Raw genomic sequence first — 18,256 nt, forward strand, 5'->3', positions numbered from 1 at the left:
TGTTTAATGATTCTATTTGAGGATGGGAGTATTAAATATGCAGAGGCATTCAGTATGCAATGTTGAATAATAATTTTAGTGATTTGTTACAGTATAAAATGATAAGGTTTTGCATTGGTTTATACTAACCTATCTCACGAGTTCTTGTTGAGTTTGTTGTGAATGAAGCTTTCGATAAAAGAAGAGAAACCATGATATGAGAGGAATTAAGGAGACACAAAAGTTCAAGCTTGGGGATGCCCAAGGCACCCCAAGATAATATTTCAATAAGTCTCAAGCATCTAAGCTTGGGGATTCCCCGGTAGGCATCCCACCTTTCTTCTTCAACAACTAACGGTTAGTATCGTTTGAGCCTAAGTTTTTGCTTCTTCACCTGAGTTGTGCTATCCTTGCATTGTCATTTATTTTGTTTTACTTGCTGAATAAGATACCAAGATCTGAAATTCTTTAATGAGAGAGAGTCTTCACATAGTTTCATAATTATTTAGCTACTCATTGATCTTCACTTATATCTTTCAGAGTAGTTTGTCGTTTGCTCTAGTACTTCACTTATATCTTTTTGATAATATACTTATATCTTTCACGGTGTCGGATTTGTTTTAAAGAAACTATTGATCACTCATGCTTCACTTAGATTATTTTGAGAGTTTTTAATAGCATGGTAATTTGCTTAAAGATAATATACTAGGTATTCAAGATATGTGAAACTTTCTTTTGAGTGCGTTGAATACTAAGATAAGTTTGATGCTTGATAATTGTTTTGAGATATGGAGGTGATAATATCAAAGCAATGCTAGTTGGGGTGATTATGAATTTAAAGAATGCTTGTGTTGAAGTTTGTGATTCCCGTAGCATGCACGTATGGTGAACCGCTTTGTGATGAAGTCGGAGCATAATCTAATTTATTGATTGTCTTCCTTATGAGTGGCAGTCGCGGACGAGCGATGGTATTTTCCTACCAATCTATCCCCCTAGGAGTATGCTTTTAGTGCTTTGGTTTTTGATGACTTCTAAATTTTTGCAACAAGTGCATGAGTTCTTTTGATTAATGTTAAGTCCATGGATTATACGCACTCTCATCCTTCCACCATTGATAGCCTCTCTAATACCGTGCACTTTTCGCCGGTATCATACACCCACCATATACCTTCCTCAAAACAGCCACCATACCTACCTATCATGGCTTTTCCATAGCCATTCTGAGATATATTGCCATGCAACTTTCCACCGTTCCGTTCATATGACACACATTACTTTTGTCATATTGCTTTTTGCATGAACATGTAGTTGACATTGTATTTGAGGCAAGGCCACCTTCATAATTTTCATACATGTCGCTCTTGATTCATTGCATATCCCGGTACACCGCCGGAGGCATTCATATAGAGTCATATTTTGTTCTAAGTATCGAGTTGTAATTGTTGAATTGTAAGAAAAATAAAAGTGTGATGATCATCATTATTAGAGCATTGTCCCAGTGAGGAAAGGATGATCGAGACTATGATTCCCCCATAAGTCGGGATGGGACTCCGGACGAAAAAAAGAGTGGCCATTAAAAAAAAGAGAAAAGGCCCAAATAAAAAAATAAAAAAATATGAGAGAAAAAGAGAGAAGGGACAATGCTACTATCCTTTTACCACACTTGTGCTTCAAAGTAGCACCATGATCTTCATGATAGAGAGTCTCATATGTTGTCACTTTCATATACTAGTGGGAATTTTTCATTATAGAACTTGGCTTGTATATTCCAATGATGGGCTTCCTCAAAAGTGCCATAGGTCTTCGTGAGCGAGCAAGTTGGATGCACACCCACTTAGTTTCTTTTGTTGAGCTTTCATATACTTATAGCTCTAGTGCATCCGTTGCATGACAATCCCTACTCACTCACATTGATATCTATTGTTGGGCATCGCCATAGCCCATTGATGCGCCTAGTCGATGTGAGACTATCTTCTCCTTTTTGTCTTCTCCACAACCACCATTCTATTTCACATATAGTGCTATGTCCATGGCTCACGCTCATGTATTGCGTGAAAGTTGAAAAAGTTTGAGATTATTAAAGTATGAGACAATTACTTGGCTCGTCATCGGGGTTGTGCATGATTAAATACTTTGTGTGATGAAGATAGAGCTTAGCCAGACTATATGATTTTGTAGGGATAACTTTCTTTAACCATGCTATTTTGAGAAGACATGATTGCTTTGATTTGTATGCTTGAAGTATTATTACTTTTATGTCAATATGAACTTTTGTCTTGGATCTTTCGGATCTGAATATTCATACCACAATTAAGAAGATTTACATTGAAATTATTCCAAAGTATCACTCCGCATCAAAAAATCTTTTTGATCATTTACCTACTCGAGGACGAGCAGGAATTAAGCTTGGGGATGCTTGATACGTCTCCAACGTATCTATAATTTTTGATTGCTCCATGCTACTTTATCTACTGTTTTAGGCAATATTGGGCTTTATTATCCACTTTTATATTATTTTTGGGACTAACCTATTAACCGGAAGCCCAGCCCAGATTTGCTGTTTTATGCCTATTTCAGTGTTTCGAGGAAAATGAATATCAGACGGAGTCAAAACGGAACGAAAACAACTGGAGAAGTTAATTTTTGAAGGAAACCCACCTGATGGACTTGGGGTGCACGTCAGGGGAGTCCCGGGCTGCCCACGAGGGTGGGGGGCGTGCCCCCCTGGGCGCGCCCCCCTGCCTCATGAGCACCCCGGAGGTCCACCGACGTACCCCTTGCACCCATATATACTTACGTACCCTAAAACTTCCAAAACAGAAGATAGATCGGGAGTTCCGCCGCCGCAAGCCTCTGTAGCCACCAAAAACCTCTTGGGAGCCTGTTCCGGCAACCTGCTGGAGGGGGGAACCCATCACCGGAGGCCATCTTCATCATCCCGATGCTATCTATGACGAGGAGGGAGTAGTTCACCCTCAGGGCTGAGGGTATGTACCTGTAGCTATGTGTTTGATCTCTCTCTCTCTCGTGTTCCCTCTATGGCACGATCTTGATGTATCCCGAGCTTTGCTATTGTAGTTGGATCTTATGATGTTTGCCCCCCTCTACTCTCTTGTGATGAATTGAGTTTCCCCTTTGAAGTTATCTTATCGGATTGAGTCTTTTATGAGAACACTTGACGTATGTCTTGCGATCCATTTGATGTTTGTTTTGGTGATCAACTTGCGGGTTTCGTGACATTGGGAACCTATGCATAGGGGTTGGCATACGTTCTTGACTCTCCGGTAGTAGCTTTGGGGCACTCTTTGAAGTACTATTATGTTGGTTGGATGAATCTGAGATTGTGTGAGGCATATTGTATAATCATGCCCACGGATACTTGAGGTGACAATGGAGTATCTAGGTGACATTAGGGTTTTGGTTGATTTGTGTCTTAAGGTGTTATTCTAGTACGAACTCTTTTATAGATTGATCCGAAAGAAGAACTTTGAGGTGGTTTCGTACCCTACCATAATATCTATGTTTGTTCTCCGCTATTAGTGGCTTTGGAGTGACTCTTTGTTGCATGTTGAGGGATTGTTATATGATCTATCTATGTTATTATTGTTGAGAGAACTTGCACTAGTGAAAGTATGAACCCTAGGCCTTGTTTCCTATCATTGCAATACCGTTTACGCTCACTTTTACCGCTTGCTACCTTGCTGTTTTTATTATTTCAGATTTCAAAAACCTATATCTACTATCTATTTTGCAATTGTATCTTCATCTCTTCGCCAAACTAGTGCACCTATACAATTTAACATTCAATTGGGTGTGTTGGGGACACAAGAGACTCTTTGTTATTTGGTTGCAGGGTTGTTTGAGAGAGACCATCTTCATCCTACGCCTCCTACGGATTGATAAACATTAGGTCATCCACTTGAGGGAAATTTGCTACTGTCCTACAAACCTGTGCACTTGCAGGCCCAATAACGTCTACAAGAAGAAGGTTCTGTAGTAGACATCACTACCCGACACGCAGAGCGCGACCATAGCGAGCAAAGCACATGCACAGGCGCGCCAGCAATGCAGTCACCGCATGGCTTGGAGAGGAGAGGGCACGAGGACCTAGCAAAAGATGTCTAATGTGTTGTCCTTGCATCCTCGGACCCTCCTAAGGTGATTGCTTGACTAAAGCAACTTTGGATTGATGGGATACATGAGATAAAGTTTGCTGTAGCAAACTTGGGCATGAAGTTGTAGTCAAAATACTTGGCCAAAAAGCCAACAAGCTTGTCAAAGGGGTTAAGGTAGGAAGGACTACAATCCTGTGAATTTTGAAAAGATTTGGACAAATATTTATCGTAGTTGCTTTGCAACTGCAAATGTGGACTAGAAAAGGGATTTGGATGATGAACTCACATGGTGTGTTGAATTGGGCTAAAACTTGGTATATGATGATGAGATGGACATAAGAATATACTCTAAAAATACCATTTGGACATGCCAAAATGGTACTTCCTTCACAGTGATCCTCTACAGAAACTTGAGAAAAATATGGAAATATATTGGCTTGATGAAATGAGCCAAAATTTGATGGAGGGAGGTTATATAGGTAGGAGAATCCTCTGGTAAATTTTTAGTTTTTATGGAGCAATATAAAGTATAGTTGCTTCGCAAACTCACAATATCACCAGAAACAAAGAGTTGAAGGTATGCTCACATAGATTGTTGGATGGAGCTGAAATTTGGTGGCGAGTAATTATTTGATCATATGAAGGATCTTGCAAAATTTCTTCTCGGTTGGATATTCCTAGCTAGTACTTCCTTCACAAAGATTCTCTCTAAACAAAAACTTTGAGAATATGCTGAGGAAGATTTACTAGGAAAATGGAGCTGAACTTTGTCATGTGGCAATGATATGGATAGGAAAGAGTGTCCAAAAAGTTTAAGAGCAATCAAGAAAAGATAAATAGCACTTCCTTCAGGAAGTGCTATTCTGGATAGAATAGAAAATTAATATTTCAAAGTTATATTTGAACTAGGCAAGGAATTGTTTGGGCATATTTGTGAAAGGTATGATCCAAAGAATTTATGAGAATTTTGTGGTAATTTTTGGAATGAGAGAAATATTGGTTGTTTCACAACCTAGGTCAAACAGGGTTATCCTTTAATAGAAAAAGGAATATTCCCAAGAAATAAAGATTAGGGTTGGGCTAGAATGGAAATGACATGATCTTGGGAATGATTTCAGAATGATGAACCACTTGAGAGAAGAAAATAATGATGATCTCCCAAGTTTCAAGTCCACAGAATTGCTCCAAAAGAAAAATCAGAGCAAAAACCAAAGAAAGCCAAAAGAAAAAGAAAGGGCCAAAAATCAGGGTGTTACAAGGGAGGAAGTCAGCAAACGTGAGAGCGTATAACATAGGCATAATTCGCTTGCCTCGTCATTCTATTTAAGACAAAAATTTCTTTTGACTGGTTCCACTTGAGTTAGTTTCCCTTGTTTATTGAATATCATTTAGTCATAACTCCCAACTTCAAATTTTGCTAGGGAAACCTTGTTGGATGCATGATTTTGCTCTAAATAAAATTCCAAGAAAAACTTAGGGGCTCAGATTTTTGAAGAGAATGAGCATTCAAACACTTCAACTCCATAGTCTTGAATATTATTGTCTTGATAACACCTATTGATAGAGTTATTTGGAGGAATGCATATTTGAAGTGATTGAGATAATGCTAAAATCATGGGGCTCCAGCTCATGACTGGATTCATGTCTCGTTGCTATATGTTGAGATCATCCACGTAACTGCGAAGCCGTCACAAACTTGGAGATTTAGTGGTAAATGATCGACCTTCTCCAAGGAAGTGTGTATGTGGTAAATAACAGCATTGATCGTCAAGGTCGAAATAGACAACCCTTCCCGATCCATAGTGCACAAAATTAAGCCATGACGGAAACTAACTGCATATAGTAAATTGCATAACCCCGTCATAGAGAATTGAAGTTCTAAAAAAATTGATTGAGAGAAGTGTTTGAATGCCATGACAAGGAAGTACTTGTGGGTGTTACTGAAATGCTTGAATTCTTTGCTCTCTTCACTTCTAAAACCCCCTAGTGCATTTGTTTTATGAGGAAACCAAGAAGAATATCCATCCAAAGAAAGAAATGTTTTTGCTTGCCTGAACACTTGGTTAACAATGAAAAACATGGGTTGAGAAATTATAACTAGTTATAGAAAACTACATGTGGTTAGGCAACGAGCTTAAGTGTAGCTATTCGAAAGCGAATACTTTCTTGAATGAAATTACAAGATAAGTGAGGATGGATATGTCATATTCTCTTGAGCTGGTAAAGTTCTTTCTACTCAATCAAGATCCTTTTCATTCTTTTGATTTGTCTTTTACTCGAGGACGAGCAAGTTTTAAGCTTGGGGGAGTTGATGGCTCTAGAATTTGTGATATTTTTTGAGTGATTCCTATTTGGTTTTTATTGGATATTTGTTACTTCTCGATTATTTCTAACGGTAATCCTTTAAGAGAGAAGGAAATCTGTTTTCCCTTTGTTTGGCAGGAAATATCATATATGGAAGGAAACCAAGGAGAATTATTGCAAATCAAGTCAAATGGAGCAACATCTACATGGAGAGCCAAACCACTAGGTGCACTAGAGCAAAAGACAGCCTACCATACGACCACAAGCGCTCGTATGAGCGGTCATATGAGGTGCCAACATCTCCACCACATCTATACAATATAGTTTTGTGAAGGGACCCAGGGAGAAGAGAAGCCTTGCCACTGCCACCACATACAAAATAGAAGAAGAGGAGATCCGAGGAACCTTTGGAGATCTTCTTAATAATGGCCCTTTCATCTCCATCATCATCTCATCCTTCACTATTATAAGAGTAATTCCAATTCAATCTCATTCGGAGATCTAGACTATTTGAATTATCCATTTCATCTTATTATGGATCTTCACGGTATCGATATGATTTTCATGGGTTTAATCTCTAGTGTGATTGATTTCTCTCTTATGATGTGTGAGTAATCCCCCATAGGCGTGGGAGATGTAGGTGAGTGGTAAGATTCATTTGTGCCTGATCTATATGTCATCATTTGTATTTGTAGTAGCATGATATGTCTAGTATGCTGTTATACTATGGTGAACCCTATGCATGTTGTCCTATTTAAGGGCCCATGCAACATGATCTCACAACCTATGCAGGTAACACACATTGTTTAGGGAACCTGTGATCACTGACATGAAAGGTGGAGTTATTTTTTAGGACCGAAGACAGTATGAGATAACGGTGATCCACGAAACTTAATGCTTGGATCCGATCCAAGGACCTTAACTGTGGAGACGACCACTCTGTGGCAACAGGAAAGCAGGACCATAGAATGAAATATAACCCCATGAGGAAGAGTTTCATAACTTTAGGGTGATCCGCCTATAGAACACACATATCAAATACTATGAGTATGATACAAAGTAACTGGTATTATTGTCACACTAGCACACTTGATACATTCTTACCATGAAATAAATTCTCTCTGCACCTAATCTCTTTATTGCAGGAATGCATCTCTACTTTCACTGTTATTCAAGTTATTTACTTTTCAGAGTTTTTACCATCTTTACTATAGACCTTTTATCTTTGTTATTCTGGTTTATTAGCCCACCATGATAGTAGCAATATTTGCATAAGCTCAAGCAGTTACTTCAAGAACTGTGACACCTTGTGTGTGACAGAAGGGTCAATATAAATTCCCTCATTTACTCTTTGTTGGGATGATAACTAATTGGGATACTTCCACGAAAGTGCTACACAACCCTGTTTTGCTTGCAGGGATCAATACTAGATTTTGTTTACCCAGTGTTTAATTGCCATTGAAGATATTTGAGGCAGTAACTGTACATACCAGCTTGATTAACTTCATAGATGGCATTCAATACAACTTTGAGAAATTGTCTTATGTTCTTATAAACTGTTGTATAAAACTCCAGTGGAAAATTGGAGGGCTATATCCTATTCATTCATTGCCAATAGTTATACTTGGTCAGAATCATCTCGGAACCTTCATTCAGTTAAAAAGTTGTTGGGTCATATAAATCTTCTTTTTTTCAACAATCGAGCAATGCAACAGTGGGATGGCTAATATCTGCTAAGGATATGCAAACACAAAGACGTCCGGCTATCTACATTTCATTAGTTTCGATTGCTCTGTCACTTCCATAGATTACTAATAGAAAATGAGTGGTGCAACACCTGGTTTTCACTTGAATAGACTAATGGGACAAAGGTGTTTTGAGATGGTGATTACTATCAGACTTCTACCACCATGGGACCCAGGTGATACAGTTGAAGTATGTTTCAGATTTTCCAAATCTTTAGATTGTGGGCAAGGAACAATTCAAGGAAGGAGGAGTGTCATGCCCACGGCCGTGTTCCTCAATCAAGTATGCACCGGTCAGAAGTACTACTGCTTCGTCTTCGATTAAGTCCAGACCAACAATGACTACTATCTCGATCATACCTTCGTCTTTCACTATAAAAAAAAACCACTTCCATGATGATATGTGTTTGTCACAGTAGGTCACGTTTTTTGTCATGCATGTACACCCATGACGATTTTATGACAGAATCAAGATTGTCATACCTGTGTTGTCATAGAAGTGTTCCATGACATTAGCAAAATTATCATCACGGAAGTGTCCACTTCCATGGAGATAAATGGCGTGTCATGGAAGTGCTTTCGTCAAGGGTAACCGACATGTGGCATCCATTGTAACAGGTCACCGTTAAGCTATCGGGTCCCGTTTTGGATCCGATAACCCGTTAACAACCCGGACCAATGGGGATTTTCCACGTGTAAAATTCTCGATGGCTAGAAGAACCACGTGTCGACTCACCATTGGTACAGATGTCATCCAATCATTGGACCAGAGGCGCCTATGATACGTCGAGACGTGGCACGGCCCAACAGAGGCCCATTTTGGCAAAAATGTCGGCCCATTTGACTTGGTCAAAAGGTAGCGGGCCGGCCCACAAAAAGCCTGTTAATGGCATGTTCACATATAGCCCATTTACAGCCTGCTAACTCACGGCCTGTTATGACCTATCTGAATTAGGCCCAGTAGTGTCATCTGGGCTGTCCAATATGATTCCAGCCCATTGTAACATCCGGACCATGTATGTTCCATGACGTCTTTCGGCCCAAATGAGGCCCTTTCTAACTCTTTGCCCATTAATGGCCCGTGGTGAAATAGGCCTGTAATGAATAGTGTATCACTTTATACCCATTAACGACCCATTATTCCATTGGGCCCTTTCCATTCCATGTTATCTTTTGGCCTTCTTAGGGCCCATTTATTCTTGGGCTCATTTCAAGAATTCGGTTACTTACGGCCCATTACTGGCCTTTTCTGCTTGTCGGCTAAATTCAGCCCGTAGTCATAGTCGGCCCGTTAATCCATTGGGTCATTTTCATAGCGTCATCAAATACGGACGATTAACGGCGGCCCATGAACGGACGATTCCAACTCTAGCCTGTTTACGAGCCATAATGCGGTCCGTTATTGGCCCGTGTTTGGCCAATCGATCATATGGCCCGTAGAAGGCCCATTGATGCTACGGCCCGTAGATGGCCTATTGTTTCTACGTCTCATAGAAGGCCCACTGTTTCTATGGCCCGTAGGAGACCCATGGTTACTACAGTAAATATGTAGCCCATGGTTATTGTGTGCTAGTTTTAAAAAATAGGTTATTGCAGCCACTAGCAAACCACAGAAAAAGAACTGCACTAACTACAAGCAAACAAATAAACAAGACAACAAGGAAATAAATAAGCAAGCAACTTACGCTAGGTATCATGGATATTACACATATTACATCCACTAGGCATCAAAGTTCGCTACCAATGCAAATATAGGGAACAAAGCAGCATATCACATACACTGGTTGTCAAAGTTGGCGACCAGTGCAAATAAACTCCGTAGCAAAACAAGTCTAGAACTGAAACCACTTCAGAAGATCTCAAGAAACAATATCTTGGGTACCCATAATGCTGGCAATATGCTTAGAAAGTTATTAACTTTCTCTTGTTTGGTGCTTAAATCCTCCAGCGCTTGCTGTTGCACCAGAAAGTATGCATCTGAATTCTGCAGGGACTTCCTCAGTCCTTCGGCTTCCTATTGCAGAACATCTGGTCGATGTCTTTCAACTTGAGGTTGAGACTCAAGAAGCCGAACTGATTTAGGCAGCAAGTTCAAAGAGCTGGTGCCAGCAGTAGTGGCTAGTAACTCGAACACTACGTCAAGAGAAGACTTCGGGGTTGTCTCAGTGTCTTCAATATAGTTTTTATTAGCTTTCTTGGAGACCAACAGGGATGTCTCACTATGTTTAACCTTATCTGCATTACTTCCTTTACCAATGCATAATGGGGTACTCTTCTCCAATATTTTATCCGCATTCTAAAAGAGAAACAAACAGACACATCACAGGTTTACCATGTTGTATGTGAAACTCATTTTGGTAAACCAGTTCAGTAGTACGGTGGACAGGATAACAGTATGAAACAAACATATATGTATGTAGGACGCTCACTGTATCGTCTATATCATTATAGTTTATATTGCGAAATCAAGATAGAGACAATTCAAATCATATCTATTTAAGAAAAAGCAGCATAGACAGAATATAAGTGTGGGAAACTACACAACAATAACAACACTTGTAATGTGCATGGCATGAGAACATAACTGTTTGTTCAATTGAAACTGAAATCAACATAGAGCAAGTTACAATAGCCAACATGTTAAAGAAACAGGTTTAAAACATACCTGTTGCGCCATTGGAGTTTTGGTTGCATCCTTCAAATTTGAAATTAGTTGGTATGAGTATATACAGTTATGCAAGAGCAAAGGAGTATGAACCATAGCTACGGAACCTGACCTGAGAAAAATTCTTCTTCTGCTTTAAGCGTTGACTTGGGGTTCGGAGTGGCGGTCATCGTGCTTTGGGCACTGTAGTTGCCTTAGTAACTGCTCATGTTTCGATGCTTTGTGGTGGAGACGGTGATGTGTCAACTAGAACTGGGTTACGATCTGCTGGGGTTGGGGTTAGAAGGGGTGTAGCTGGTTCTCTCTCCAACTGGGTAGGCGTACAATCTGTGTGAGTCTGGGTTATATGTGGTGGGCCTGGTTCTTAGGCAAGTACAACCGTGGTTCTATCTTCATCGAGAGGTAGCATGATCTTTTTTGAAGACCGTGTTTTTACTCCCATGGATACTACCATCACCCCATCCAATTCAAATGGCGGATAAACAAGAAAAGTAATTGAATGTACACACATTGTAAGATAGACATGTGCAATGGATAGTAGGTAAGAAAACAGGGCATGAAATAATTCACATTTATGTTGTCTAACCAAATAGAATAGCATGACATAATTTCAAATATATGATGGCTAATTAAATAGGATAGCATGACACAATTTCACATGTATGATGGCTAACTAAACATGATAGAATGACATACTTCAAAATATGATGACTATGTAAACAGGATGACATGATATAACTATACGATGTTTCTATTAAAGTGGTTGGCATGCCATAATTCACAAACATGTCGTCGATGGAAACATGATGGCATGATATAATTCACGGATAGAATGACATAATTCAAAATATGATGACTATATAGACAGGATGAGATGATATAACTATATTATGTCTTTAGAAAATGGGTTGCCATGCCATAATTTAGATACATGTCGTCTATGTAAACATCATGGCATGATATAATTCAAATAAATGATTTATATACTAAGCAAGTGAGCAGAGGGCAATCACATATATGAACTGTCAACTAAGGAGATGGCATTCAATATTGTGTATCATGTAAAAACTAAGCATTGCAAGATAACCCTGCGAAGTTTGAGCATACACCTTAGGAGGATAATAAGACTGGTCATCAGCCTCTGAGTCCTCCTCTAAGGAGCTATCTATAACCAGCAAGATATCTGCTTCAGCAGGTAGCATTGTCTGCTCTGAAGACCTTGTTTTCAGTCCAGATTTCTCCATCACCAATTCAAATGGCTGATGCACATGAAGAGCAGTTGAATATACAAACATTGTCGACAAATGCAATGAGTAATACAAAAAAAGGACGACATGATATAATTCACATATATGACGCTTGGCTAAACATCATGGCATTGCATAATTCACATACATAATGCATTGCAACAAGATAGCATTGCATAATTCACATATATAATGTCTTGCAACAAGATGGCATTGCAAAATTCACACACATGGTAATTAGACAGTAAACAGGTGACATTCACACAAAGCATGCCTAAACTAAGCAAATGACATGTTAATGCAAGACACCATATGCAAGATATGAGCAATATAACCCTGCCAAGTTAGAGCATGTACCTCGGTGGGTGGGGGGATAGGACTGCTCATCTGTCTCTGAGTCCTCCTCTAAGGAGCTATCCATAACCAGCAAAAGATGCGCTTCGTCAGATATCATTGTCTACTCTGAAGACCTTGTTTCCACTCCACATTTTTTCATGACCATGTCGAATGGCTGATGCACAGGAAGAGTAATTGAATGTACTTAAATTGTTGATAAATTTAATACATAATAAAAAAGTTGGCATGATATAATTCACATATAAGATGACTGCCTAACCAGGGTGGCATTGCAAAATTTACGTATATGATGCCTGTCTAAACAAGATGGCATTGCATGATTCACATATATGATATAGAAACTAAATAGATGGCATTCACAAAATGCATGTCTAAACTAAGTATATGACATATGTTATGTATAAAGTAAGCAATGTAAGGTACCATATGCATGATATGACCAACATCAGCATGCCAAGTTAGAGCAAAAGACCACAGGGGGTAAATAGGAGTGGTTTTCTCCCACTGAATCCCCCTCTAAACTGTTATCTTCCTCTTGATTATAGTCTCGAATGGGGGGAGGGGGCTGCTTTTGCACCGACCATGGAGTGACGTTTACATGAAATTTTAGTGCCACGCAAGGCTCGCCTCTTTTGTTCTACATGTTCAGTACCATTGTGTACAATAACTGATATGAATAGGAATAAAACATAGTGAGATTATGTAAGGAGTGCATGCACAAATCCGGAGTGATTGTAGCAAACTATGGATAGACCCAAAACCAACGATAGCAGGCAGATAATAACTTTAGTTCAAAAAATACAGTAATGGCTCCTTTAATGTTTGTTTCCACCCAACATGAAAATCATAGTAGACACTCGAGATTAACCGGATACTAGATAGATAGTATTGATTGTTGCCCCAATATGTACCCCACAACCAATTAAAAACTCAAGTTTGAGCATTATTTTGGACTTGACTCAGAGTCTAATCGGTGAATAGGATGATAAAATAGCATGTCATCATATTAAGTGATGCATAACATATGCACACACGAAAGAGTGTGACCTCTCTTGCGGACCTGTGTTGTCCTCAAGGTCATCTGCTCAGTTGATGATGGTAATGCAGTTGTCGTGGCTGCCGGCGGCGGCGAAGAAGTTCTGAGGCGGCTAAAGATAGTCTGGCGGGCGGATCCTTGCTGTGGTGAACCCTTCTGCCGTTGGAGCAGCTGAGCGGGGGTGGAACACAGCTCAACAGGAGCGGGACAACCCACACAAGATTTTCTTTGACAAATATCTGTAACACAAGTAATAGTGTAAGGGCTTGTTTGAATTTGAGGATTCTAAGAATGCAGGGATAGGAAATAAACAGGAATAGGATAGGAATGCACGTGCAAAATAGAGCATTTAAAAACACAGGAACAATCTGAGTGTTTGGTTCACAAGAATTAGAAGATCACAGGATGCAAACAATCATGGTGAGATTAAGTCAAACCACAAGAAAATGTACGGTTATAATGCTATTATGCTACTATCTCTTAGCCTTGTGCTTCGTGAATCGGAATTTGAAAAGGAGGACAAGTGGATATTAAACTTCCTACGGTTTTTCCTTCAAGGAGACACTAAAGCAAAAAATTCTACAGTTTTCCTTTGCTCCATTCCTTTGAACCAAATGCATGAATAGTAGTACCATAGGAAACTTTCCAATTCCTATGTTTTTCCTTCACTTTTCCTTTCAAGCACTGGTGAATCTAGTAGGCAGGCTTGAGCAGGGAAAAGCCTACACTAAAAAAATGTTTTTGTGCTACTTCTACTACTTTGGACCCAGGCCACTGCCCTACTAGCTCAACTCCCAGGCGCATCTACAAATGCGCAACTCAAACGCGCAGAGATAAATAATGATAGCATTCAAGAGAGTCCATCACAGATAGCTAAGTTGCCTGGTACCTTACTGCTTGTCATATAGTAGGAGAAATAATTGTATTTCACGTTATTACGTGTGCCCAGTGGACAATATATATAACATGTAGAGTAAAAAAGCGATGCAATGTCGATCTCAGCGTGATTGGGTTGGTCAGTGAGGATGCTCCGGCTGATTTTGCTGAGGAAGGGAAGTATATCTTAGGCATCTGGAGATGATGCTGGGGGTACTGCTTCGCTGTGATGGTGGGTTTCGTCATTGAAGCAAGTCTAGTGAGTTGTACGACGGCGAGGCTGAAGCAGGACAAGAGTGACAATGTTAACCTGAGTGGAATTCTAATAGCATCTCCAATAGATGATGTAAAATACATAACCACAAAGTGCTAGATGTAAAATACATTAGCCACTCATCTCTGAACTTAACCGTCGAAACTGAATTTAACTGTCGATACTAAATTTTGTTGTCAAACTGAATTTTACTATCGAAACTGAACGCACTAGTAGCAGAAAAGTAGTAGTAGGAGCAGCAGTGCCCGGAGCAGCATGTGCGAGAGCCGGGGCAGTTGGTCATGTAGCAGCATATCGGGTAGTAGCTGCAGGGGCTCGAGCGAGAGCAAGATCTGCTGCCTGTGCAGTAGCAGCAGACGCAAGAGTAGAGAAGCAACGCAAGCAAGAGCAAGAGCAGCAATGCAAGCAAGAGCAAGAGCGAGAGCAGCACCACGAGCAAGAGCAAGAGCATACCAGAAAGGGGACTGAGAGGAAAAGCAAAGTAGCAGCACAAGGAGAGCCAAAGCCGTACCAGCTCCTATTGATGTGGACGTCGCCGTGAGGGAGCGATGCCGTGGAGGAAGTGGTCGGCGACGCAGCCATGGATGGAGCCGTGCCATGTCGGCTTGGGACCGAGCGCCGGCAGCACCGTGAGATCGAATCAAGAAGAAAATGCGATGATTAGTGTAGAACCTCTTTGGTGGTGCCGATTAGGCCTCAACTTCATCCGAGGAATCGGTGATGATGCTCCTCTTCCGGTGGTGCAGGTGAAAATGTCCATGTGGGAATGGAGGTGGCGCAAAAGACGAGGGGAACATCGAGGCAGCTCCTTGGAGGTGGAGGACGGAGTGGCTGAACCGGCGAGACGACGAGATCGACAATGGATACTCATCTGGTGCGGTGGATGAGAGACATCGAGGTGTTGTTGTGGATGATATCATCGGGGAAGAGCCTCCGGCTGGGTGGCGGACAGAGGAGGGTGTGGGGCTTCATGGGTTTTTGCAGTCTCGGTGTATGAATGGGTGGGAGGATGGGATGGGAGGGGGAACCATGGCTTAGGGACACGCTTGTCCGATATGTGGGTTAAGTTATGAAAGTACCCCCACCGATTTTAGCTAGGCGCACGGTTCTTTCAGTTGAGGGGTAACATGGGCATTTCATGTGTTGGGATTTCGTAGGAGGTGGGAGTTTTCGCGCGCGTTGTAATTTTGGGATAGTAAGGCATTGGTTCAGATAGAGGGAGTTTTCTGATCACAAAGAGACAAAGATATATCTTAAAATTTCGGGGTAACAATGCGCGGGTTGAAGAGGCGGGAGTTTCGCAGCATGATAGACACATATGCTAGCTTGAAATTTCGGCATAACAAGGCGCACCTTGATATTTTGGGAGAACAAGCTTAACGTGTACAAAAAAGACAATTCACACCTCATCACTAGAGAGATCCATGCCCTGTTTTACTATATTACTAGAAATGCATTCAAATACAACAACAAAAAAACTAAAAAAATCGGACAACAAACATAATGTGTAAAGTACCAAATCAATTTGCACTTCCCTCAACAATAAACAACAATTCGTGTTGTCTAGCATATGGACTAAATTTGAGTACAATTTCCCTGTTTGAATGGGATTGTACTCGGGTTAGTTATACAACCATCTAAATATTACCTTGACAACACATGACATGAATATAGGAGTAGTAAATTCCTATATAAATACGAACTACATGTACATGCAATCTCGAATTCAAATATATGTATCCATTTTATGTTGAATTCAAATCATAGTACATGTATGCTCTAGCTCGATGTTCAGAATCTAAAGCATTTATGATACTATGTACAATATGTTTAACACACACAACTCATACACAAACACCATTTGGACCAGTAAGGTACACGTGCATTGCACGCATGAGATTTCGCAACCAAATTATAAATAAATACAGATTATAGCATGTAAGCTTTGAGTCATATATGCATGATGTGGATGCTCATTCAATTCTTATTTTTCATCTCATTCAAAATCAATTGGTTTTTATAAAAAAAACTAATATATTTTAAGATTCATGGAATTGTGCGTTGTAAAGCATAAAGTAAAAAAATATAATGGCAATTCATGTAGAAAACAATTTGGGAAATTATGATACGGAAGATTCTAGAACAAAGGAGAAGTGCTTGTGTTTTGTGGATTGCGCATTATGCTTAAGTTCAACCATGGAGTCTTCTAGATTGTACATGAGGCAAAATCTGGTGGAATGAATATGATACCCAACGGCTAGTAGTGCTCGGATTTGCCATCTTTGCACCATCGGATTGGAATTATCCAACGACCATCTTTCAAAGTTATTCACACACTATATAGGGGTATAGACTAGTAAGGTACACATGTATTGTACACATGATATTTGGCAACCAAATTATGAATTAAGACCACATTATAGCATGTAAGCTTTGAGTCATATATGCGTGATTTAGATGTTCATTTAATTCTTATAGTTCATATCATTCAAAATCAATTAGTTTTTATAAAAAAGCTAATCTATTTTAAGATTCATGGAATTGTGCGTTGTAAAGCATAAAGTAACAACAAATAATGGCAATTCATGTAGAAAAAGTTTTGGGCAATTATGGTACGGAAGATTCTATATATGTAGTCAGGTCTCACCCTCTTTCCCACGTACACATCGATCAATCTATACCTTTATATATAGGATTACATAGCTAACACACCCACATTATATATCCATCATCCCTCTCTCATCATCCATGTGTTCCGCTTCATCTCTCAGATGCGCGCACAGTGGCGAAGACAGGGGCAGCAAGTGCCCTGCCCCCCCCCCCCCCGTAACATCACTATATATTGAGGCTAATATGAATATGATAAGTAGATCAATTGTTGGTAAAATGGTTTAAGTTGATGAATTGTCCTCCCCGTAAAGGATTAGTAATGCTTGGCCCCTAGCTCATTTATTTTTCATGGCTCCGCCACTACACGCAACTGCATAGTCGTCCTCTCTCTTTAAATACCGATCTCGCACTTGTGCACTCCATCATAGTCTCCCTCCACTTGGCCCCTTGCACCATCTTCCAGCCCCCACCCCCATATCCTAGTGCTTGTACGCTCGTAGAGATCTTCCCTCTATCCGTCTCTATCGATATCTCATGTGGTCGACCCCTCCCCTCCCTTCTTGTATATCACTCCGGCCCCATGCACATACATGTATGTATATAGGCCTCTCCTTCACACAAATTGCATTGGCACGTATTCCCTCACCATATCTTGGTATCTCTAACACACACGGACTACATGTGTGAAAGAGAAGAGGTGCACACACTCACTCATTCCCACATACAAATGCGCGGGTGCACGGTGGAGCACATTTTTACGAAAAAAGAGCGTGTAGAAAGCCTTTAGATGATGCGCCAAACTAGTCTATATGTATACCTCTATATCTATATCTATACCCCTATATTAAGTGCGAATAAATTTGAAAGATGGTCATTGGATGAATCCAATCAGACGGTGTAGAGATGGAAAATCCGAGCACTACTGGCCATTGGATATCATCTACATTCCACCAAATTCTGCCACACATACAATCTAGAAGACTCCATGGTTGAACTTAACCATAATGCCCAAACATCAAAACACAAGTGCTTCTCTTTTGTTCTAGAA

The sequence above is a fragment of the Triticum aestivum genome, chromosome 3B, assembly GCF_018294505.1.
Source record: "Triticum aestivum cultivar Chinese Spring chromosome 3B, IWGSC CS RefSeq v2.1, whole genome shotgun sequence".
In the NCBI taxonomy this organism is placed as follows: domain Eukaryota; kingdom Viridiplantae; phylum Streptophyta; class Magnoliopsida; order Poales; family Poaceae; genus Triticum; species Triticum aestivum.